We start from the raw sequence: 24,660 nt of genomic DNA, 5'->3' as shown, positions 1-24,660 counted from the left end.
TGTTAAATACAGTCTCTATTCAAGGCATCAGTGCTCTTAAAGTTAGCCTTTAACAGATTAATCAGTCCTGAGAGTGTTAACAAAAATCTACTGTGGCTAAACAGAGTAAAGTAAAACTACCCTTAAAGCTTTATGGTATAACTCGCAGTAGTAAGACAGATTTTTGAAGAACTAGAATTACCATGTTGTTCAAATGCTGGTTTGAACAGATTCACTCACAGATCTTTGGTGGCAAATAGGGACACATGAGGTTACTTATCCTGAAGGCATTAATTATGTAAATCATCCAGGCCACTCTCTTGCCTTTGAATCCCTATTCTCAAAGTGGTTATAGTTTAGTATCCAATGCAAATCTGTTCAAGGGATACAGAATATTCTGGCTATATATTTTACATGATTATTGCAGTTTTCATTTTGATTAATAAAGTGATAGTTTGTTTTACTCTATATCAATCTCTATAAGCTTGGCTAATGTGGAGGGCCCTCTTCTCTCCAGATCTGATAAATTAGGTTTCTGTGCAGCACTGGAGTGACTTTGAGGAGATACCCCATGTCCAAGGGTGAAGGAGAAACCCCAGAAAGATGATAGGAGGAGTGAAATCACATTTAGAATCAAGCCCCATACCCACCAGAGATGCTCAGAGGGCTCAAACAAACCTTGTGGACACCAGGACCCAGAGACCCCACAGACAGTGAGACAGAACTGTGTGTGAGTGTCTTCTGCGGAGGTACGGGTCAGCAATGGACTGCCACAGGGGCAGGGGCTCTGGGTGCAGTACACTTGTGTATGGCATAAGTCCTCTTGAAGGAGGCCTCCATTAACCCCACCATAGAGCCGCTGGAACTTACACAACACTGGGAAACAGACTCTTGGAGGGCACAGATAAAACCTTGTGTGCACCAGGACCCAGGAGAAAGGAGCAGTGACCCCACAAGAGATGGACCCAGACTTGCCCACGAGTGTCCAGGAGTTTCTCTGGTGGACGCATGGGTCAGCAGTGGCCTGCTGCGGGTTGGGGGCTCTGCGTGCAGCAGTGTATGCATGGGACCTTTTGAAGGAGGTAGCTATTATCTTCATTACCTCCACCATAGCTTGACCCTCAGGTCAAGTAACAGAGAGGGAACACAGTCATCAACAGAAAATTGGATTAAAGATTTACTGAGCAAGGCCCCACCCAGTTTCCCCTTCAGTTAGTCTCTCCCATCAGGGAGCTTCCATAAGTGTCTTATCCTTCTCCATCAGAGGGAAGACAGACTGAAAACCACAGTCACAGAAAATTAATCAATCTGATCACATGGACCACAGCCTTGTCTAACTCAATAAAACTATGAGCCATGCCGTGTAGGGCCAACCAAGACGGATGGGTCCTGGTGGAGAGTTCTGACAAAACATGGTCCATTGGAGAGGGGAATGGCAAACCAATTCAGTATTATTGCCTTGAGAACCCCATGAACAGTATGAAAAGGCAAAAAGATAGGACACTGAAAGATGAACTCCCCAGGTCAGTAGGTGATCAATATGCTACTGGAGATCAGTGGAGAAATAATTCCAGAAAGAATGAAGGGATGTAGCCAAAGCAAAAACAATACCCAGTTGTGGATGTAACTGGTGATGGAAGTCAAGTCTTATGCTGTAAAGAGCAATATTGCATAGGAAACTGGAATGTTAGGTCCATGAATCAAGGCAAATTGGAAGTGGTCAAACAGGAGATGGCAAGAGTGAACATTGACATTTTAGGAAACAGCAAACTAAAATGGACTGGAGGGGGAGGAGCTAAGATGGCAGAGGAGTAGGACGGGGAGAACACTTTCTCCCCAACAAATTCATCAAAAGAACATTTAAACACCAAGTAAATTCCACAGAACAACTTCTGAATGCCGGCAGGCATTCAGGCACCCAGAATCAGGCACCCAGAAAAGCAACCCAAGTCTTCGAAAGGAGGTAGGAAAAAATATAAAAGACAAAAAAAGAGACAAAAGAGGGAGGGACGGAGTTCCGTCCCGGGAAGGGAGTCTTGAAAAGAGAGAAGTTTCCAAACACCAGGAAACCTTCTCGCTGCCGAATCTGTGCCGAGCCTTAGAAGCACAGAGGGCAGGAAAAATAAATAAGCACATAACAGGGAGGAAAAATAAATAAACAATTAAAACCTGCAGATTGCGAGCCCTATGGTAACTCCCCCAGTGGAGAAGCAGCGCAGATGCCTACACACACCACTAGCAAGCGGGGGCTGGGCAGGGAGGCGCGGCGTGGGCTGCATCGCTTAGAGTACGGACCTGGCCTGAATACCCCGAGCGCTATCTGAGTGAAATAATTTGGGCTAGCAAACCAGACTGTGGGATATCTACCACGCAAAAAGCCAGCCCTAACCTAAGACACCACCAGGCCCATGCACGGAACAAAGGACTGAACAGAGATAGCCGGCTGCAGACCTTCCCCCTCTGGTGACAGGCAGCCAGAGCCAGAAGGGGGCAATCACAGCCCCAGAGAGACATTATCTATAAAACTGTAAGCAGGCTTCTTTGCTAACTAAGAATTCTTGGGGGTCTGGACGGTCAACATCTCCCTGAGAAGGTGCGCCGGTTGTACACCTAGATAATTGAGTGGCCGGGAGGCGATAAGTCGCAGCAATCGCACTCGCCAAACACCTCATCACCTAAGCTGCTTGGACCTGGGAAGGGCACAAAATGCAGGCCCAGCTGAGTCTGTGCCTCTGAGGACTACCCGAGTGCCTGAACCTGAGCGGCGTGGACCCGGGAGGTGCAAGCAGCCCAGGGCCGCCCACGGATGGTTCCTGGTGGAGCAGCCTAGAGCCTGAGCAGTGTGGACAGGAAGGCTACACGCGCTGTGAGCGGGGGCAGGCCCAGTGTGGCTGAGGCACTGCGAGCACACGCCAGTGTTATTTGTTTGCAGCGTCCCTCCCTCCCCACAGCACGACTGAACAGGTGAGCCTAAAAAAAAAAAAAGTGTCCACCACCGTCCCCTTTGTGTCAGGGTGGAAACCAGACACTGAAGAGACCAGCAAACAGAAGAAGCTATAACAGAGGGAACCGCCTTGGAAACTACAGGCAATAGATTAAACCCTGTGGTTAGTACCGACTACATAGGAAGGGGCCTATAGATCTTGAGAAATATAAGTCGGACCAAGGAACTAGCGAAAAATGAACTGACCCCACAATACTCACAACAAAACCAGAGAAAGTCCTAGATATATTTTTACTATTTTTATGATCATTCTTTCTTTTTTTAAATTTTTTTTTAAAATTTTAAGTCCTCTATTATTCCTTTAATTTTCACTTTTATAACCTACTATTACCTTGCAAAAAAAAAAAAAGACCCTTTTTTTTTTTAAAGCAAACTTCATATATATATATTTTATAATTTTGTGACCTTGTTTTTGCTTTTTTTTTTTTTTTTTTTTTTCTTTAGCATTCTATTTTTGAAATTCCAATCTCTAGATTTTTAACTTTAGCTTTTTGGTATTTGTTATCAATTTTGTATCTATATATTTTTTTTTTTTAATTTTTTACAACTTTTTTTTTTCTCTCTCTCTTTCTTTCTCTTCTTTTATATAACATTGTAATCTGAAATTCCAAACTCTGCTCTAGATTTTTAATTTATGCTTTTTGGTATTTGTTATCAATTTTGTACCTATATTTTCTTTATAATTTTTGCAACTTTGTTTGTTGTTTGTTTTTTTTTTTCTCTCTCTTTCTTTTCCTTCTTCTTTTCTTTAACATTGCATTTTTGAAATTCCAACTCTACTCTAGATTTTTAATTTTTGCTTTTATGTATTTGTTACCAATTTTGTACCATTAGGAACCCAATCTTCAGTACCCATTTTCCACTAGGGAGCAAGATTACTGGCTTGACTGCTCTCTCTCCCTTTGGACTCTTCTTTTTCTCCACCAGGTCACCTGTGTCTCCTCCCTAACCCCTCTCTACTCTACCCAACTCTGTGAATTTCTGTGTGTTCCAGACGGTGGAGAACACTTAGGGAACAGATTACTGGCTGCATCTGTCTCCCTCCTTTTCATTTCCTCCTTTTATCCTCCTGGCCACCTGTGTCTCCTTCCTTCTTCTTCTCTTCTCTGTATAACTCTGTGAACGTCTCTGAGTGGTCCAGTTGTGGAGTGCACATAAGGAAGTGATTACTGGCTAGCCCACTCTCTCCTCTATTGATTCCACCTCATCTCATTCAGGTCACCTCTAACTCCCTCCTCCCTTTTCTCTTCTCCATGTAATGCTGTGAACCTCTCTGGGTGACCCTCACGGTGGAGATACTTTTCATCTTTAACGTAGATGTTTTATCAATGGTGCAGTATAGAAGGAGAAGTTTTGAAACTACTGTAAAAATAAGAGTGATAACTGGAAGCAGGAGGCTTAAGTCCAAACCCTGACTCCAGGGAACTCCTGACTCCAGGGAACATTAATTGACAGGAGCTCATCAAACGCCTCCACAGATACACTGAAACCAAGTACCACACAAGGGCCAACAAGTTCCAGGGCAAGACATACCAAGCAAAATCTCCAGCAACACAGGAACACAGCCCTGAGCTCCAAGATACAGGCTGCCCAAAGTCACCCCAAAACCATGGACATCTCATAACTCATTACTGGACACTTCATTGCACTCCAAAGAGAAGAAATCCAGCTCCACCCACCAGAACACCGACGCAAGCTTCCTTAACCAAGAAACCTTGAAATCCACCTGTACAAACCCACACACAGCGAGGAAATGCCACAATAAAGAGAACTGCACAAACTGCCAGAACACAGAAAGGACACCCCAAACTCAGCAATTTAAACAAGATTAAGAGACAGAGGAATACCCAGCAGATAAAGGAACAGGATAAATGCCCACCAAACCAAACAAAAGAGGAAGAGATAGGGAATCTACCTGATAAAGAATTCCAAATAATGATAGTGAAATTGATCCAAAATCTTGAAATCAAAATGGAATCACAGATAAATAGCCTGGAGACAAGGATTGAGAAGATGCAAGAAAGGTTTAACAAGGACCTAGAAGAAATAAAAAAGAGTCAATATATAATGAATAATGCAATAAATGAAATCAAAAACACTCTGGAGGCAACAAATAGTAGAATAACAGGCAGAAGATAGAAAAAGTGAATTAGAAGATAGAATGGCAGAAATAAATGAATCAGAGAGGAAAAAAGAAAAACGAATTAAAAGAAATGAGGACAATCTCAGAGACCTCCAGAACAATATTAAACACTACAACATTCGAATCATAGGAGTCCCAGAAGAAGAAGACAAAAAGAAAGACCATGAGAAAATACTTGAGGAGATAATAGTTGAAAACTTCCCTAAAATGGGGAAGGAAATAATCACCCAAGTCCAAGAAACCCAGAGAGTCCCAAACAGGATAAACCCAAGGCGAAACACCCCAAGGTACATATTAATCAAATTAACAAAGATCAAACACAAAGAACAAATATTAAAAGCAGCAAGGGAAAAACAACAAATAACACACAAGGGAATTCCCATAAGGATAACAGCTGATCTTTCAATAGAAACTCTTCAAGCCAGGAGGGAATGGCAAGACATACTTAAAATGATGAAAGAAAATAACCTACAGCCCAGATTATTGTACCCAGCAAGGATCTCATTCAAATATGAAGGAGAAATCAAAAGCTTTACAGAAAAGCAAAAGCTGAGAGAATTCTGCACCACCAAATCAGCTCTCCAACAAATACTAAAGGATATTCTCTAGACAGGAAACAATTCGAACCCAAAACAATAAAGTCAATGGCAACGGGATCATACTTATCAATAATTACCTTAAATGTAAATGGGTTGAATGCCCCAACCAAAAGACAAAGACTGGCTGAATGGATACAAAAACAAGACCCCTACATATGCTGTCTACAAGAGACCCACCTCAAAACAGGGGACACATACAGACTGAAAGTGAAGGGCTGGAGAAAGATTTTCCATGCAAATAGGGACCAAAAGAAAGCAGGAGTAGCAATACTCATATCAGATAAAATAGACTTTAAAACAAAGGCTGTGAAAAGAGACAAAGACGGTCACTACATAATGATCAAAGGATCAATCCAAGAAGAAGATATAACAATTATAAATATATATGCACCCAACAGGGGAGCACCACAATATGTAAGACAAATGCTAACAAGTATGAAAGGAGAAATTAACAATAACACAATAATAGTTGGAGACTTCAATACCCCACTCACACCTATGGATAGATCAACTAAACAGAAAATTAACAAGGAAACACAAACTTTAAAAGATACATATACACAATGGAGTATTACTCAGCCATTAAAAAGAATACATTTGAATCAGTTCTAATGAGATGGATGAAACTGGAACCTATTATACAGAGTGAAGTAAGCCAGAAAGAAAAACACCGATACAGTATACTAATGCATATATATGGAATTTAGAAAGATGGTAACAATAACCCTGTGTACGAGACAGCAAAAGAGACACTGAAGTATAGATCAGTCTTATGGACTCTGTGGGAGAGGGAGAGGGAGAGGGTGGGGAGATTTGGGAAAATGGCATTGAAACATGTATATTATCATGTATGAAACGAGTCACCAGTCCAGGTTCGATGCACGATACTGGATACTTGGGGCTGGTGCACTGGGACGACCCAGAGGAGGGTATGGGGAGGGAGGAGGGAGGAGGGTTCAGGATGGGGAACACAGGTATACCTGTGGCAGATTCATTTCAATATTTGGCAAAACTAATACAATATTGTAAAGTTTAAAAATAAAATAAGCAGGGTGACAAATAAATAAATAAATGAGTTAGGACATGGAACCTTCTCCAGGATAGATCGCATCCTGGGCCACAAATCTAGCCTTGGTAAATTCATAAAAATTGAAATCATTCCAAGCATCTTTTCTGACCACAATCCAGTAAGATTAGATCTCAATTACAGGAGAAAAACTATTAAAAATTCCAACATATGCAGGCTGAACAACACACTGCTGAATAACCAACAAATCACAGAAGAAATCAAGAAAGAAATCAAAATTTGCATAGAAACGAATGAAAATGAAAAAACAACAACCCAAAACCTGTGGGACACTGTAAAAGCAGTCCTAAGGGGAAAGTTCATAGCAATACAGGCATACCTCAAGAAACAAGAAAAAAGTCAAATAAATAACCTGACTGTACACCTAAAGCAACTAGAAAAGGAAGAAATGAAGAACCCCAGGGTTAGTAGAAGGAAAGAAATCTTAAAAATTAGGGCAGAAATAAATGCAAAAGAAACAAAAGAGACCATAGCAAAAATCAAAAAAGCCAAAAGCTGGTTCTTTAAAAGGATAAATAAAATTGACAAACCATTAGTCAGACTCATCAAGAAACAAAGGGAGAAAAATCAAATCAATAAAATTAGAAATGAAAATGGAAAGATCACAACAGACAACACAGAAATATAAAGGATCATAAGAGACTACTATAAACAATTATATGCCAATAAAATGGACAACGTGGAAGAAATGGACAAATTCTTAGAAAAGTACAACTTTCCAAAACTGGACCAGGAAGAAATAGAAAATCTTAACAGACCCATCACAAGCACGGAAATTGAAACTTTAATCAGAAATCTTCCAGCAAACAAAAGCCCCGGTCCAGACGGCTTCACAGCTGAATTCTACCAAAAATTTAGAGAAGAGCTAACACCTATCCTACTCAAACTCTTCCAGAAAATTGCAGAGGAAGGTAAACTTCCAAACTCATTCTATGAGGCAACCATCACCCTAATACCAAAACCTGACAAAGATCCCACGAAAAAAGAAAACTACAGGCCAATATCACTGATGAACATAGATGCAAAAATCCTTAACAAAATTCTAGCAATCAGAATCCAACAACACATTAAAAAGATCATACACCATGACCAAGTGGGCTTTATCCCAGGGATGCAAGGATTCTTCAATATCCGCAAATCAATCAATGTAATACACCACATTAACAAATTGAAAAACAAAAACCATATGATTATCTCAATAGATGCAGAGAAAGCCTTTGACAAAATTCAACATCCATTTATGATAAAAGCTCTCCAGAAAGCAGGAATAGAAGGAACATACCTCAACATAATAAAAGCTATATATGACAAACCCACAGCAAACATTATCCTCAATGGTGAAAAATTGAAAGCATTTCCTCTAAAGTCAGGAACAAGACAAGGGTGCCCACTTTCACCATTACTATTCAACATAGTTTTAGAAGTTTTGGCCACAGCAATCAGAGCAGAAAAAGAAATAAAAGGAATCCAAGTTGGAAAAGAAGAAGTAAAACTCTCACTGTTTGCACATGACATGATCCTCTACATAGAAAACCCTAAAGACTCCACCAGAAAATTACTAGAACTAATCAATGATTATAGTAAAGTTGCAGGATATAAAATCAACACACAGAAATCCCTTGCATTCCTATACACTAATAATGAGAAAACAGAAAGAGAAATTAAGGAAACAATTCCATTCACCATTGCAATGGAAAGAATAAAATACTTGGGTATATATCTACCTAAAGAAACTAAAGACCTATATATAGAAAACTATAAAACACTGGTGAAAGAAATCAAAGAGGACACTAATAGATGGAGAAATATACCATGTTCATGGATTGGAAGAATCAATATAGTGAAAATGAGTATACTACCCAAAGCACTTTATAGATTTAATGCAATCCCTATCAAGCTACCAATGGTATTCTTCACAGAGCTGGAACAAATAATTTCACAATTTGTATGGAAATACAAAAAACCTCGAATAGACAAAGCTATCTTGAGAAAGAAGAATGGAACTGGAGGAATCAACCTACCTGACTTCAGGCTCTACTATAAAGCCACAGTTATCAAGACAGTATGGTACTGGCACAAAGACAGAAATATAGATCAATGGAACAAAATAGAAAGCCCAGAGATAAATCCACGCACATATGGACACCTTATCTTTGACAAAGGAGGCAAGAATATACAATGGATTAAAGACAATCTCTTTAACAAGTGGTGCTGGGAAAACTGGTCAACCACTTGTAAAAGAATGAAACTAGAGCACTTTCTAACACCATACACAAAAATAAACTCAAAATGGATTAAAGATCTAAACGTAAGACCAGAAACTATAAAACTCCTAGAGGAGAATATAGGCAAAACTCTCTCCGACATACATCACAGCAGGATCCTCTATGACCCACCTCCCAGAATATTGGAAATAAAAGCAAAAATAAACAAATGGGACCTAATTAACCTTAAAAGCTTCTGCACAACAAAGGAAACTATCAGCAAGGTGAAAAGACAGCCTTCAGAATGGGAGAAAATCATAGCAAATGAAGCAACTGACAAACAATTAATCTCAAAAATATACAAGCAACTCCTACAGCTGAATTCCAGAAAAATAATTGACCCAATCAAAAAATGGGCCAAAGATCTAAACAGACATTTCTCCAAAGAAGACATACAGATGGCTAACAAACACATGAAAAGATGCTCAACATCACTCATTATCAGAGAAATGCAAATCAAAACCACTATGAGGTACCATTTTACGCAAGTCAGAATGGCTGTGATCCAAAAGTGTACAAGCAATAAATGCTGGAGAGGGTGTGGAGAAAAGGGAACCCTCTTACACTATTGGTGGGAATGCAAACTAGTACAGCCACTATGGAGAACAGTGTGGAGATTCCTTAAAAAACTGGAAATAGAACTGCCTTATGATCCAGCAATCCCACTTCTGGGCATACAGACTGAGGAAACCAGAATTGAAAGAGACACGTGTACCCCAATGTTCATTGCAGCACTGTTTATAATAGCCAGGACATGGAAGCAACCTAGATGTCCATCAACAGATGAATGGATAAGAAAGCTGTGGTACATATACACAATGAAGTATTACTCAGCCATTAAAAAGAATACATTTGAATCAGTTCTAATGAGGTGGAGAAACTGGAGCCTATTATACAGAGTGAAGTAAGCCAGAAAGAAAAACACCAATACAGTATACCAACGCATATATATGGAATTTAGAAAGATGGTAACAATAATCCTGTATATGAGACAGCAAAAGAGACACTGATGTATAGAACAGTCTTTTGGACTCTGGGAGAGGGAGAGGGTGGGATCATTTGGGAGAATGGCATTGAAATACGTATAATATCATATATGGAATGAGTTGCCAGTCCAGGTTCAATGCACGATATTGGATGCTTGGGGCTGGTGCACTGGGACCACCCAGAGGGATGGTATGGGGAGGGAGGAGGGTTCAGGATGGGGAACACATGTATACCTGTGGCAGATTCATTTTGATATTTGGCAAAACCAATACAATATTGTAACGTTTAAAAATAAAATAAAATTAAAAAAAATAAAATGGACTGGAATGGGTGAATTTAACTCAGATGGCCATTATATCTACTACTGAGGCAAGAATTCCTTAGAAGAAATGGAGTAGCCATCATGGTCAACAAGAGAGTCTGAATTGCAGTACTTGGATGCAATCTCAAAAATGACAGAATGATCCCTGTTTGTTTCCAAGGCAAACCATTCAATATCACAGTAATCCAAGTCTATGCCATGAACAGTAATGCTGAAGGAGTTGAAGTTGAATGGTTCTTTGAAGACCTACAAGACCCTCTAGAACTAACACCCAAAACGGTGTCCTTTTCATTACAGGGGACTGGAATGCAAAAGTAGAAACTCAAGAGATGCCTGGAGTAACAGGCAAATCTGGCCTTGGAATAGAGAATAAAGCAGGGCAAAGGCTAATAGACTTTTGACAAGAGAATGCACTGGTCATAGCAAACACCCTCTTCCATCAACACAAGAGAAGACTCTACACATGGACTTCACCAGATAGTCAATACCGAAATCAGATTGATTATATTCTTTGCAGCCAAAGATGGAGAAGCTCTATACAGTCAGCAAAAACAAGACTGGGAGCTGACTGTGGCTCAGATCATGAACTCCTTATTGCCAAATTCATACTTAAATTGAAGAAAGTAAGGGAAACCACTAGACCATTTAGGTAAGACCTAAATCAAATCCCTTATGATTATACAGTGGAAGTGAGAAAAAGATTCAAGGGACTAGATCTGATAGACAGAGTGCCTGAAGAACTATGGAAAGATTTTCCTGACATTGTTCAGGAAGCAGGGATCAATACCATCCCCAAGAAAAAGAAATGGAAAAAGGCAAAATGGTTGTCTGAGGAGGCCTTATAAATAGCTGAGAAGGAAGAGAGAAGTGAAAGGCAAAGGAACAAAGGAAAGATACAGCCATTTGAATGCAGAGTTCCAAAGAATAGCAAGGAGAGATAAGAAAGCCTTCCTCAGTGATCAGTGCAAAGAAATAGAGGAAAACAATAGAATGGGGAAGACTAGAGATCACTTCAAGAAAATTAGAGATACCAAGAGAATATTTCATGCAGATGGGTACAATAAAGGACAGAAATGATATGGACCTAACAGAAGCAGAAGATATTAAGAAGAAAGAGGTGGCAAGAATACACAGAACTATACAAAAAAGATCTTCATGACCCAGATAATCACGATGGTGTGATCACTTACCTAGAGCCAGACATCCTGAAATGTGAAGTCAAGTGGGCCTTAGGAAGCATCACTACAAACAAAGCTAGTGGAGGTGATGGAATTCCAGTTGAGCTATTCCAAATCCTGAAAGATGATGCTGTGAAAGTGCTGCACTCAATATGCCAACAAATTTGGAAAACTCAGCAGTGGCCACAGGACTGGAAAAAGTCAGTTGTCATTCCGATCCCAAAGAAAGGCAATGCCAAAGAGTGCTCAATCTTGCACAATTGCACTCATCTCACATGCTAGTAAAGTAATGCTCAAAATTCTCCAAGCCAGGCTTCAACAGTATGTAAACCATGAACTTCCAGATGTTTAAGCTGGATTTAGAAGAGGTAGAAGAACCAGAGATCAAATTGCCAACATTCACTGGATCATTGAAAAGGCAAGAGAGTTCCAGGGCTGGATCATCAAAAAAGCAAGAAAGTTTGAGAAAAATATCTACTTTTGCTTTATTGACAATGCCAAAGCCTTTGACTGTGTGGGGATCACAACAAACTGTGGAAAACTCTTAAACAGGTGGGAATATCAGAGCACCTGACCTGCCTCCTGAGAAATATGCTTACAGGTCAAGAAGCAACAGTTAGAACTGGACATGGAACGACAGACTGGTTCCAAATAGGAAAAGGAGTACGTCAAGGCTGTATATTGTCACCCTGCTTATTTAACTTATAGGCAGAGTACATCATGTGAAATGCCAGGCTGGATGAAGCACAAATTGAAATCAAGATTGCCAAGAGATATATCAATAACCTCAGATATGCAGATGACACCACCCTTATGGCAGAAATTGAGGAAGAACTAGAGAGCCTCTTGATGAAAGTGAAAGAGGAGAGTGAAAAAGTTGGCTTAAAGCTCCACATTCAGAAAACTAAGATCATGATGTTTGGTCACATCTCTTCATGGCAAAGGGGTGGTGAAATAATGGAAACAGTGACAGACTTTATTCTGGGGGGCTCCAAAATCACTGCAGATGGTGACTGCAGCTATGAAACTAAAAGATGCTTGCTCCTTGAAAGAAAAGCTATGACCAACCTAGACAGCATATTAAAAAGCAGAGATGTTACTTTGCCAACAAAGGTCCATCTACTCAAAGCTATGGTTTTTCCAATTGTCATGTATGGATGTGAGAGTTGGACTATAAAGAAGCTGAGCGCTAAAGAATTGATGCTTCTCCATCACATCTATGGTGTTCGAGATGACTTTTGAGAGTCCCTTGAATGGCAAGGAGATTGATCCAGTCCATCCTAAAGGAAATCAGTCCTGAAAGTTCATTGGAAGGACTGATGCTGAAGCTGAAACTTCAATACTTTGGCCACTTGATGCAAAGAACTGACTCATTTGAAAAGACCCTGATGCTGGGAATAATGATTCAAGGTAGGAGGAGAAGAGGACGACAGAGGATGAGATGGTTGGATGGCATCACCGACTCGATGGACATGAATTTGAATATGCTCCGGGAGTTGGTGATGGACAGAGAAGCCTGGTGTACTGCAGTCCATGGGGTCACAAAGAGTCGGACATGACTGAGCAACTGAACTGAACTGAGCCTATATAAGCTGAAGGGCAGACCTTTGACTATGACGAATTCAGTAAAAGAAATGTCCTCTTTCAGCCTCTTGGTAGTTAGCCTGCCTGCCTCTCTGGAGACATTGTCATTTTACTGTGTCCCTTTATTTTGAAATTCCACATTTACAATTAGAAGAGGGAGCTCAACACATAAAATGTGTTTTGTTGCAGGGCATTTGTCTTCTTCCAGCTAAATGTGTAGAGAGAGGATTTTTTCCTTTCTTTCTCCTCCTTTCATTGTTCTGAATTTTACTTGGATCTTGCCTCTAGAATTAACTGAGGTTAAGAAATATTTATACCAATACCTTGAAAACCCTAAGAAGAGTCTGTAGGGCTTTTGATGGTAGGAAGAGTAGGAGGAGAAAGAAGTTTCAGCATCATGTTTTCATGCTTTATGAAATAGTTCTTTTCTGTGCAGTTGAAAGATGTGTAATGTATATTGTAGCTGTTTATGCTGGTGTCAAAGAGGGCAAAGACAACTTAAGTACTTGGTTAGTTTGTAAGTATGTTTGATGCAAAGGACAAATAAACATAACTTCATGAATATATAATGTTGCTGATGGCAGCTGAAATTATTTCTGACCATCGTTATGGCTTTTCTCCAAGGTCAGTGCTGCCTGTTCGCTGGTAAAATTGTCGAATGGTTTTGTTATCCTATTTGAACTGTGTCAAAGCAGCCACTTGATTTCTGAATAACTTATTTGGGATTCTGTGCTTTGAGTTACTTCTTTTCCTGGAGTCTCACAGGATTCCAGGACTTTGAAGGACTGACTAGGAAACAGTGTGTCTTGTCCTTCTCCTGTCTTTAGATTGGAGAAGAATTACTCTGTCAAATTCTAAGTGAAAGTGGCTTGATTTCCATATTAAAAAGGAGCCTTCATTGTGGTACTGTGGGGACACTTCTCAAGGCAACGATCAGTTTTATGAATAGAATACAGGGAGGTGAGTTAATACATAGAGACAATAATGGCGTGGTCACAATAATCTAAGTAGCATGCTCTTTTTTTAAGTTCTTCCCCCTCACTGTAAATGCAAACCCGTACACCCTAGAGAAAATATTTTTGTCCAGCATTTTTTCTAGACACAAAAATATTCAAATATATGCATTTTGAATGAGTATTAAAGGAAACATAAATGCATACTTGCAAGGTAAACCTTCTCAATTTCAACATTATCATTGACAACCCCGTAGCTTTTTGTAACATTTTAGGATTTATCAAACATTTTCACATATTTGCCATTAGGGAAAGGCAACATTATAATTTTTAGATTGAAATGAAGGAACTAAAATCAATTAAATGTCTAATGTCCAAACCAATATCACGTATCTTGTGAATACTATGATCAGTGTAGGGTTATACAGAATAACATGGAAAAAGGCCCTCAAATTTTTCTTATCTGTCTCATCCTGTTTTCATTACACTGTACTTTATATTAATGTAAGAATACAAAAATATAAGCTTAAGTGAGAAAAGTGTAGAGTTCATTATACTGTACTGAAATATGAAAATTAATGTACTTATAACAATAGCTCGTAGAATACAGGGAAGGTGTGAAAACAGTATCCAACAGTTATATTCATTCATTCATTCATTCATTTAACCATTCAACAAGTACATAAGTTATATTTGCCAGTTGTTATTATTCTAGGTTCTAAGACATCATCATAAACAAACTAGACACGATCCCAGCTCTCAGTGTTTAGTCTGGGGGGTATGCTGCTGCTGCTAAGTCACTTCAGTTGTGTCCGACTGTGCGACCCCATAGATGGCAGCCCATCAGGCTCCTCTGTCCCTGGGATTCTCCAGGCAGGAACACTGAGTGGGTTGCCATTTCCTTCTCTAATGCATGCATACATGCTAAGTCGCTTCAGTCGTGTCCAACTCTGTGCGACCCTATGGATAGACATTGATTATATGAGTACATGGTTACTAACTCACACAAAAGCAAAGGAAGGAAATCAATGGAGAGCTATGAAAGTAAAGAGCAGAGGCAGCTGTTTTGGTTAGAGTTATCAGGGTAGGTAGGTCTGACCTAATGGGCTTCTTGGTGAATTCTATAAAAAATTCAAGCAAAGAAAAATGACCAGTCCTTGACAAATGGTTTCAGAAAAAAAGAGGAAGAGAAAACATTCTCCACTTTGTTTTTTGAAGCCTGCATAATATCTGTGTCCATATGTTCATTACAAGAAAACTATAAATACTGGCCAATTTGGAAAACTCAGCAGTGGTCACAGGACTGGAAAAGGTCAGTTTTCAATTCCAATCCCAAAGAAAGGCAATGCCAACAAATGCTCAAACTACTCTCAAACTATGCTCAAACTCATCTCACATGCTAGGAAAGTAATGCTCAAAATTCTCCAAGCCAGGCTTCAGCAATACTTGAACCGTGAACTACCAGATGTTCAAGCTGGTTTTAGAAAAGGCAGAGGAACCAGAGATCAAATTGCCAACATCTGCTGGATCATGGAAAAGGCAGGAGAGTTCCAGAAAAACATCTATTTCTGCTTTATTGATTATGCCAAAGCCTTTGACTGTGGATCACAATAAACCGTGGAAAATTCTGAAAGAGATGGGAATACCAGACCACCTGACCTGCCTTTTGAGAAACCTGTGTGCTGGTCAGGAAGCAACAGTTAGAACTGGACATGGAACAACAGACTGGTTCCAAATAGGAAAAGGAGTATGTCAAGGCTGTATATTGTCATCCTGCTTATTTAACTTATATGCAGAGTACATCATGAGAAACGCTGGGCTGGAAGAAGCACAAGCTGGAATCAAGATTGCCAGGAGAAATATCAATAACCTCAGATATGCAGATGACACCACCCTTATGGCACAAAGTGAAAAGGAACTAAAAAGCCTCTTGATGAAAGTGAAAGAGGAGAGTGAAAAAGTTGGCTTAAAACTCAACATTCAGAAAACTAAGATCATGGCATCTGGTCCCATCCCTTCCTGGGAAATAGATGGGGAAACAGCGTCAGACTTTATATTTTGGGGCTCCAAAATCACTGCAGATGGTGACTGAAGCCATGAAATTAAAAGACGCTTACTCCTTGGAAGGAAAGTTATGACCAACCTAGATAGCATATTCAAAAGCAGAGACGTTACTTTGCCAACAAAGGTCCGTCTAGTCAAGGCTATGGTTTTTCCAGTGGTCATGTATGGATGTGAGAGTTGGACTGTGAAGAAAGCTGAGCACCGAAGAACTGATGCTTTTGAACTGTGGTGTTGGAGAAGACTCTTGAGAGTCCCTTGGACTGCAAGGAGATCCAACTAGTCCATTCTAAAGGAGATCAGTCCTGGGTGTTGTTTGGAAGGACTGATGCTAAAGCTGAAACTCCAATACTTTGGCCACCTCATGTGAAGAGTTGACTCATTGGAAAAGACTCTGATGCTGCGAAGGATTGAGGGCAGGAGGAGAAGGGGATGACAGAGGATGAGATGGCTGGATGGCATCACTGACTCAACGGACGTGGATTTGGGTGGACTTCGGGAGTTGTTGATGGACAGGGAGGCCTGGCCTCTGCAGTTCATGGGGTCACAAAGAGTTGGACACAACTGAGCGACTGAAGTGAACAGAACTGAATATACCTAAAAAATATAGGTATAAAAATCTTTAACAAGATGTATGCAAGTGAAATAGAGGCATATATAAAGAGTAATACATCATGCCAAGTGAGGATTATCCGAGGAATGCAAGGTTGTTATTTACTTGCAATTAATTTATTTTTGGCCACATCCTGTGAGATGTGGAACTTCCCTGACCAGGAACTGAACTCATGCCACTTGCATAGGAGGAGTTGGAATCGTAACCACTGGGCTACCAGGGAAGTTTCCTGCAAAGTTGTTTCAGTATTTTACATACAATCAATCTAATAAGTCATCAAAAGTAAGGGAGAAAAAGTCCTGATTATCTTAATCAATCCAGAAGAAGCATTAGATAAAAGTCAACACCCATTCATAAATAAGACCTATCAAAATTTAGAAATAAAGGAGGGAAATTCCTTATCCTGATAAAGGGTATTTTAAAAATCCGTAAGTTACCTTATATGCACTCTTTCATTTAATACTATCATCACTGCTAAGAGCCAGAAGATCTGAATGCTCTTTTCAAGTCTTTCACTCACTAGCATGATAGTTTTATCAGTAACTCATTAAACCTCTGGGGGACTCTTCAGTTCATATATTAATATTGAAATGTGTATGTTGTGTGTGTGAGTCGCTCAGTCGTGTCCTACTCTTTGCGACCCCATGGACTGCAGCCCACCAGGCTCCTCTGTCCGTGAGATTTTCCAGGCAAGGATACTGGAGTGGGTTGCCATTTCCTTCTGCAGGGGATCGTCCCAACCCAGGGGATCGAACCCAGGTCTCCTGCATTGCAGGCAGATCCTTTACTGACTGAGCTATAAGGGAAGCCCCCAATATTAAAATGGGGCCACTGAAAATACTTCATACAGTTTTTCGGAGGCTCAAATAATTTAAGTACTTAGAATTTCTCTAAATCTTATAAAGTACTAAATAAGCATGGTTTGTTGGTGATAATGATTATGAACCTAGAGAATTAAAATTCTAAAACTTTCTCTAACCAATACCTGGAAGACCCTAGAATAGGATTTACTCACTGTATATTACTTCAAAGTGGTTCCATTCTTTATAGCCTAGAAAGCAGTCTAGATATTCAAAATTCTTGCTTGTCCACTGTCTCCTTTTGAGTTATTTGACTTGTCATTAGCTCTTTCATCATAGCCAGATAGACACTTTCTAACCATGAAGATTGTTCGATAATGAGGCCACTTCCTTGACCCCCTCGTATAGAGCTATTAAAAGGAAGTAGAGAAATAACATTTAAATTATTATTTATTAATTTGTTGGTAGATCTTAATTTTTTTAGATTTTTCTCTAGCCCCCACCAGCAAGGACCATTTGTAGTCACTCAATCTCTTTTTCTTGCAAAATAAGTCATATTCTTCTTTTTCTGTATATGCAGTGGGGAAGGGAAGGAAGAGAGAGATTTCCTAAAAAGATCTGCAAAATATAGAAAATGATCTTAATATTTTTTAATATTCCTCACTTACAATCTCACTATACTGATTGTAAAAGTGTGCCTTTGGTACTTGGCAAAAGTTTATAGCAGAAGAAACTGGAAAGTACATGATATTTATGCAGAAATTAGCATGTCATTATTTTTTAAACCTATTTCTATTATTGATAACATAAATCTTAATGAGATTTCACCCCTTAGGGCTCAGGTACTTTAATTCAGATGTCAAAATGTAAGAAATTATAATTCTATAACAATAATTCTTTTTTCACATGGCTCAAAGAAATTCACAAATCTTACATTAATCCATTGATTGTCACAAGTCCTGCCTTGCAATTCAGAGACATTTCTCCATTTTTATTATCATTTGGTCTGAGTCAGCCAAAGGGAGGTCTAGATCGGAGACTTTAATGATGAACCAGACATTTGATAGACCCAAATGTAATAGGCTTTGGGATTGGCAAGGGCTTTAGGAATCACTTCTTTATAACCTCTTATTTTAGACACAATTAAAGAGTATTTATCTGGAAATAGGGCCTCAGAGGTCAGTGGCTTGACTTTGGATTCCCAAAGAATTTACAGGTTAGGTTGGGAAGAGCCTAAGATTCAGAGATACTCTCATATGGGGTAAGAATCATTAAGCTTGGGTTCAGTTGGCTTGAACTATAACCTAGGAACTGGAGGTGAGTTTTAGAGCAAGATATTAGTCTCGTCTTGCCAGGCTAGAACACAGGTACTTGTTCATTCACTCAGTTGTCTCTGATTCTTTGTGACCCACTGACTGCAGCATGCCAGGCTTCCTTGTCCTTCACTATCTCCTGGAGTTTGCTCACACTCATATCCATTGAGTTGATGATACCATCCCAGGTACTGGGATTAGTATTTAACCTCAAAGCACTCACAGTCTCAAGTGAGCCAGAATGTGGTGGACTGAAAATTTCTTCTCCTTCTCCTCTGGTGAAGAAATGTTCCCAGGTTCTGACTCTACACTGGGACATAAACCTTCTGAAGGGGAGATTTGAAGCCTGGGGGTCAGTTTCTAAGGAGTGAGCTTCTAACTATAGTTGGTTGGGCCAAGAATGAAGAATACTCTGGCTGTTGTTTCCCTGCCTGTACCCTACTTCAACCCCCTGTTCTTCTACTTTGCTCCTGTCCCACTAACCTCATTAATACCACAAGGACCATTCCTTTGGAATGATATCACCTTGGTTATATCCACTGAGTTAGTTCACAGTGTGGACTATTTCATTAGACCTAAAGAATTTAATCACTAATACCATGTGATTGTCACAATGGTGACTTCTCTATTTTGGGCAATCACAAGGACTGAATATAGCCAGTGAAGTGAGTCACTCAGTCGAGTCCAGCTCTTTGCAACCTTATGGACTGTAGCCCATCAGGCTTCTCTGTCCATGGGATTCTCCGGGCAAGAATATTGAAGGGGGTTGCCATGCCTTCCTTCAGGGGTTCTTCCCAACCCAGGGATCGAACTTGCATCTCTTATGTCTCCTGAATTGGCAGGCAGGTTCTTTACCACGAGTGTCACCTGTATCTCTTAAAGCACATGAAAGGAGATCTGAATTATAATCTGTAGCATGGAATTCTCCAGGCAAGAATACTGGAGTGGGTAGCCATTCCCTTCTCCAGGGCATCTTCCCAACCCAGGGGTTGAACCCAGGTCTCCCTCATTGCAGGCAGATTCTTTACTGTCTGAGCCACCAGGAAGCCCATAACCCATAGCACTAATTCTTAAAGTCTATGGTTTTTCCTTCCCAGTTCGGTTATACTATAAAGCCTCCCAAGAGGTGCTCATCCTTTGAATGCTGACTATTTCACTCTTAACACTGTGCACACTGCTCCCACCTCACTTACTGTTTCTCCGCTGTGCACCACAGCTCTGGCTTCTCACCTGGGAGAGGCTGCAGGTTTTCTTAATACTGAACTACTGAAAATATTGAATGGCTCCAGAATGACAGAAGGACACAGGAAATTCTATTACTCCCCTAATCATAATCCCTGGGTTGGAAAGATCCCCTGGAGGATGAAATGGCAACCCATTCCAGTAACCTTGCTTGGAAAATTCATGGAAGAGGAGCTACAGTCTACAGGGTTGTAAGAATTGGACATGACTGAGCATGCCCAAGAGAGAGCCATAATACACAGAATCCACAGTGCAGGTTTTTTCAGTCTGACTCTTTCTCACAAAATGTCTAGGAAGTATTTCTAGGTAATTAAAATTCTTCACTTCATTGATAATAAAGTGAAAGTCGGGGACTGTGAGACTGCTTCTAAATTTGAAATCGAGTGTGAGTGGACACAGAATGGAAATGTATATGTGAGTTTAAATTTGAAATATCAAGGAATGATCCCTTAAGTTATGGTTTAATTCATCAAAATTAGCAGATACAATCACTGGGTGGTTCTGTTCTAAGAATGTTCTAGCCTTAATTCTTTCTAAAATACTAAGTAAATCCATGACCTTCAGTAGTTTACTTAAACTCTGGTCTGCATTTGTGTCATAAGTAAATGTAGGGAATTAGTCTACATTTCGGAGAAGGCAATGGCACCACTCCAGTCCTCTTGCCTGGCAAATCCCATGGACAGAGGAGCCTGGAAGGCTGCAGTCCATGGGGTCGCTAAGAGTCGGACACGACTGAGCGACTTCACTTTCACTTTTCACTTTCATGCATTGGAGGAGGAAATGGCAACCCACTCCAGTGTTCTTGCCTGGAGAATCCCGGGGATGGGGGAGCCTGGTGGGCTGCTGTCTATGGGGTCACATAGAGTCGGACACGACTGAAGTGATTTAGTAGTAGTAGTAGTAGTCTACATTAATTTCTCATTTTCCTATGAGCTATAGAAGTGTACAAAAAAATAACCAGGGATGGAATAAATTTCTAGGATAGCTGCTATTTACATGTAGCATTTTGTCTTTTAGTTTCCTATAACTTTACCATTCATCACCTTTTACTTGACATCATTCATGCTAAGTCACTTCAGTCGTGTCCGACTCTGTGCAACCACACAGACGGCAGCCACCAGGCTCCCCCGTCCCCAGGATTCTCCAGGCAAGAACACCGGAATTGGTTGCCATTTCCTTCTCCAGTGCATGAAAGTGAAAGGTGAAAGTGAAGTCGCTCAGTCGTGTCCGACTCTTAGCGACCCCATGGACTGCAGCCCATCAGGCTCCTCTGTCCATGGGATTTTTCAGGCAAGAGTACTGGAGTTGGGTGCCATTGCCTTCTCCGGACATCATTCATACTTAACTGAAATAAGTTCTCAAAATTTCTTTTAAATACTTTTGAAACACAAAATGTTTTTAAAATGTCTTTTTATGTGATGATTATCAAATTTGGAAATTATCATTAAATTACTTTTAGGTAATTAATTAAAATGAATGAATTATGCACATCTTTCTCCTTAAAATTACAAGGAAATATGTATCCTTCTATTTTGAGTCTTGGTGATATTCCTTTTGGTTCCAGTGTGTTATTTTTAAACACGTACTCTCATTCTCTTATTCTTTTCCATGGAAATCAGCCTCATATGACATGTTGGATTTTAATGCAATTCAAGTGTTTTGCATAAAATAACATTCATTTTGACTTATTGTTTTCAATTTAAGGCCTAATACAAAAATAACATCTTCCAACTAATGCTAGTTATTAGCGCCAGAAGAAAATGGAAAGGACCTAGGTGTGTGTGTGTGTGTGTGTGTGTGTGTATTCATTTATTTATTTATTTTTAATGAGAAGTTGCTGTTGCCTCCAGAGTAGTAGACTTTTATTTCTTAAGGACTAAAAAACTAGACCTTTGGAAATACATGTTTACAACACAGAAACATCATAATAGGAAACTGTCTCAAGTGTCAAGTTCATTTACTAGGTATATGATCTTAGGAAGATTTCTTAAGCTCTCTAGTTTCTTCACCTAGTAAAGTGTGAAATATATTGGCTATCTCAGTATATAAGTTAAGAATAAAGATAGTACATATACAGTATTAGTACCTAGTGAAATACTCAATGGCTAATAATTCTGTTTCTTTAAAGGAGTTTCTTATGGGTTATTAATAATAAGTAAAGATAGGATGATTCTCAGAAAGAGAGATGGACGAATGGGGCTTGTGTAAGGTGATATAAGAATCATCTTTATTGCATCATCAGTATTTTACTTATACCTGTGTTGTCTTTTCAGATATTACAGATAAAACTGAGCTAATGTAGGCATAATTCATTGTTTCATAAACTGAGTGGTCTAAAAGTTGTTCAGTTGATGTGAATTGCCTTACTCTGTAAAAACTGACGCATGCAATAGGCCCAGTTATCCAAACTGACATGCACTTAGTATTTGATGGCCTATTTTGCTGTCTCTGTAGAGGTAAGGACATTGGAGTTTGCTGAGGTATTGAGTTGGGTAGAGGGGAGGCAGCATTTGCCTAGAAGTTAGCAAACCTGACTTCTGCTCTCATCTTCAGCCAAAAGTCTATTCATTCTTCCATTTATTCAAGGGCTTCCCATGTTCAAAGCACATAATGAAGTGCTTTCAGAGAGTTTCCTAATATGAAGCCTAGCACAGAATGCACGCTTATTTGATATTAGGTAAATGATGTCACAAGGAAGATGATATGGACAATCAAAGGAAAACATGACTCTTAAGAAGTACTAAGGTGGTCCAGAGGAATGAGAGAGCAAATCTTGTTGTAATCCTGAAGGCTCAGGAAGGAGGTGATATTGATGGATGCAATCGGATATGAGTAGGATTCAAAAGGGAGGAATGGAAGTGAAGAGACACTGGATTCTGAAACAGAGGATCTGAAATGGTGCTTAAACCATCCCTGGGTCACTGTGTTGTCAACGGGCAGAGTTATATGGACCCACACTAGTTTCCAAGGAGGTGGGCCTGACTCAGTTCCTCTGTTACTGCATTTGGCGTCATATTGCCCCAGACAGAGGATTAGTGTCACTGTCAATTTCCACTGGACTTTTCACTCCAGATCTTCAGGCAGTATCTTTACCTTGTTCTCTGCGATGGAGAAACACTTTGCCCAAGCCACCATCACGCTCTATCTTGAACACTGCAACAGTTGCATTAATAAGCTGTTGTCTCTACATCCTCTCTTAGCTGCTTTCCTCTGCTTGTTATCAACCTAGCAAATAGAGATTGTGTGTGTGTATGTGTGTGTGTGTGTGCTAACTCACCTCAGTCATGTCCAACTCTTTGTGGCCCTATGTACCATAGCATACCAGGCTCCTCTGTCTGTGGGATTCTCCAGGCAAGACTACTGGAGTGGGTTGCTGTGTTCATATTTAAGTCATAACATCTCTTGCTGTTGTTCAACCCTCCAATAGATAAGGTAGATTCAGGATCTACAAAGCCCTATGGATGTGACTTTTTATTACCTCTTAGACTATTAAAACAATTTCACCCTAAGGACCTCGTACCATCAAGGCTGGTCATATCCATCAAGACTGGTGACTGTTTCTTGGTAAATTCATTTGATCTCTCTAAATTTTTATTATCAAAGTATCAATGGACTTTTCAGTAGAACTTTTCATGGAAGATAGCATTTACCATTGGCTTTCAATTGTGTATTGTTAGTCTCCAGTAGGGAGTAGCTGAGTGGAAATGACACGAGTGGATGAAGTGATGGGGTGAGAACACTTTAGAGTATGTAAGGTAGGGTGGAATCGTAAGTATGTACTGAGGCATAAGATATTGCTTCTTGTTGATGTCAAATTGGGTTATGCATTTAACTACTCTGAATATGCTCAACTAAATTTAACAAGGTAGAAAAAGCATTATTAAGAAAGTAAGGAAAATATAAATACTGCGTCAAGAAAAATAGTCTGTAGATGAGAACTTCTGCTTTCTTTCTGTAAGACAAAAGGAGAGAATTGCTTTTTTTTTTGATCCAAGGCATACCCACAGGTCATTCTCAGCCACTGAAATCATAATATAGTTTAAACATGGAGAAATGGTATAAATCAGACACCTCACATGAAATATATTACTAATTCATGCTTCCCTCATTGCCTTTGACTCACATACCTTATTTAATGAAATAAACCATCTAGATTTTTACATCTTTCACTTCTAAAGCAGTCTGCTTTTCACTGACCCCTGGAGATCTTTGCCTCCTCACAGGACTTCACACGCAGCTCTTTAACTTTATGTTGAGATCACTCTTGGCTGTCAGTGCTAAACAACTTATTTTTCCCCTCTTACTCACCATGTATCTGTGTGAATCCCAATATCCAAAATAATAGTAGAAGCAAATATAGAAGGTGTTGTCTCCTTCCCTGAAATCTACCTTTATTACCATCAACCTCAACCAAAATCTTTTTCACAAATGTGCTGTTTTACTTTATGTCCTCATTTCCTCTATGTCCTAGGTAATATTGTGAAGTAGGTGGAAAGAGAAAGATGGATTCAGACACATTTTTACTGGAGTT

Source organism: Bos mutus, chromosome 8 (genome assembly GCF_027580195.1).
Source record: "Bos mutus isolate GX-2022 chromosome 8, NWIPB_WYAK_1.1, whole genome shotgun sequence".
Taxonomy (NCBI): Eukaryota; Metazoa; Chordata; class Mammalia; order Artiodactyla; family Bovidae; genus Bos; species Bos mutus.
This window is presented reverse-complemented; position numbering follows the sequence as displayed.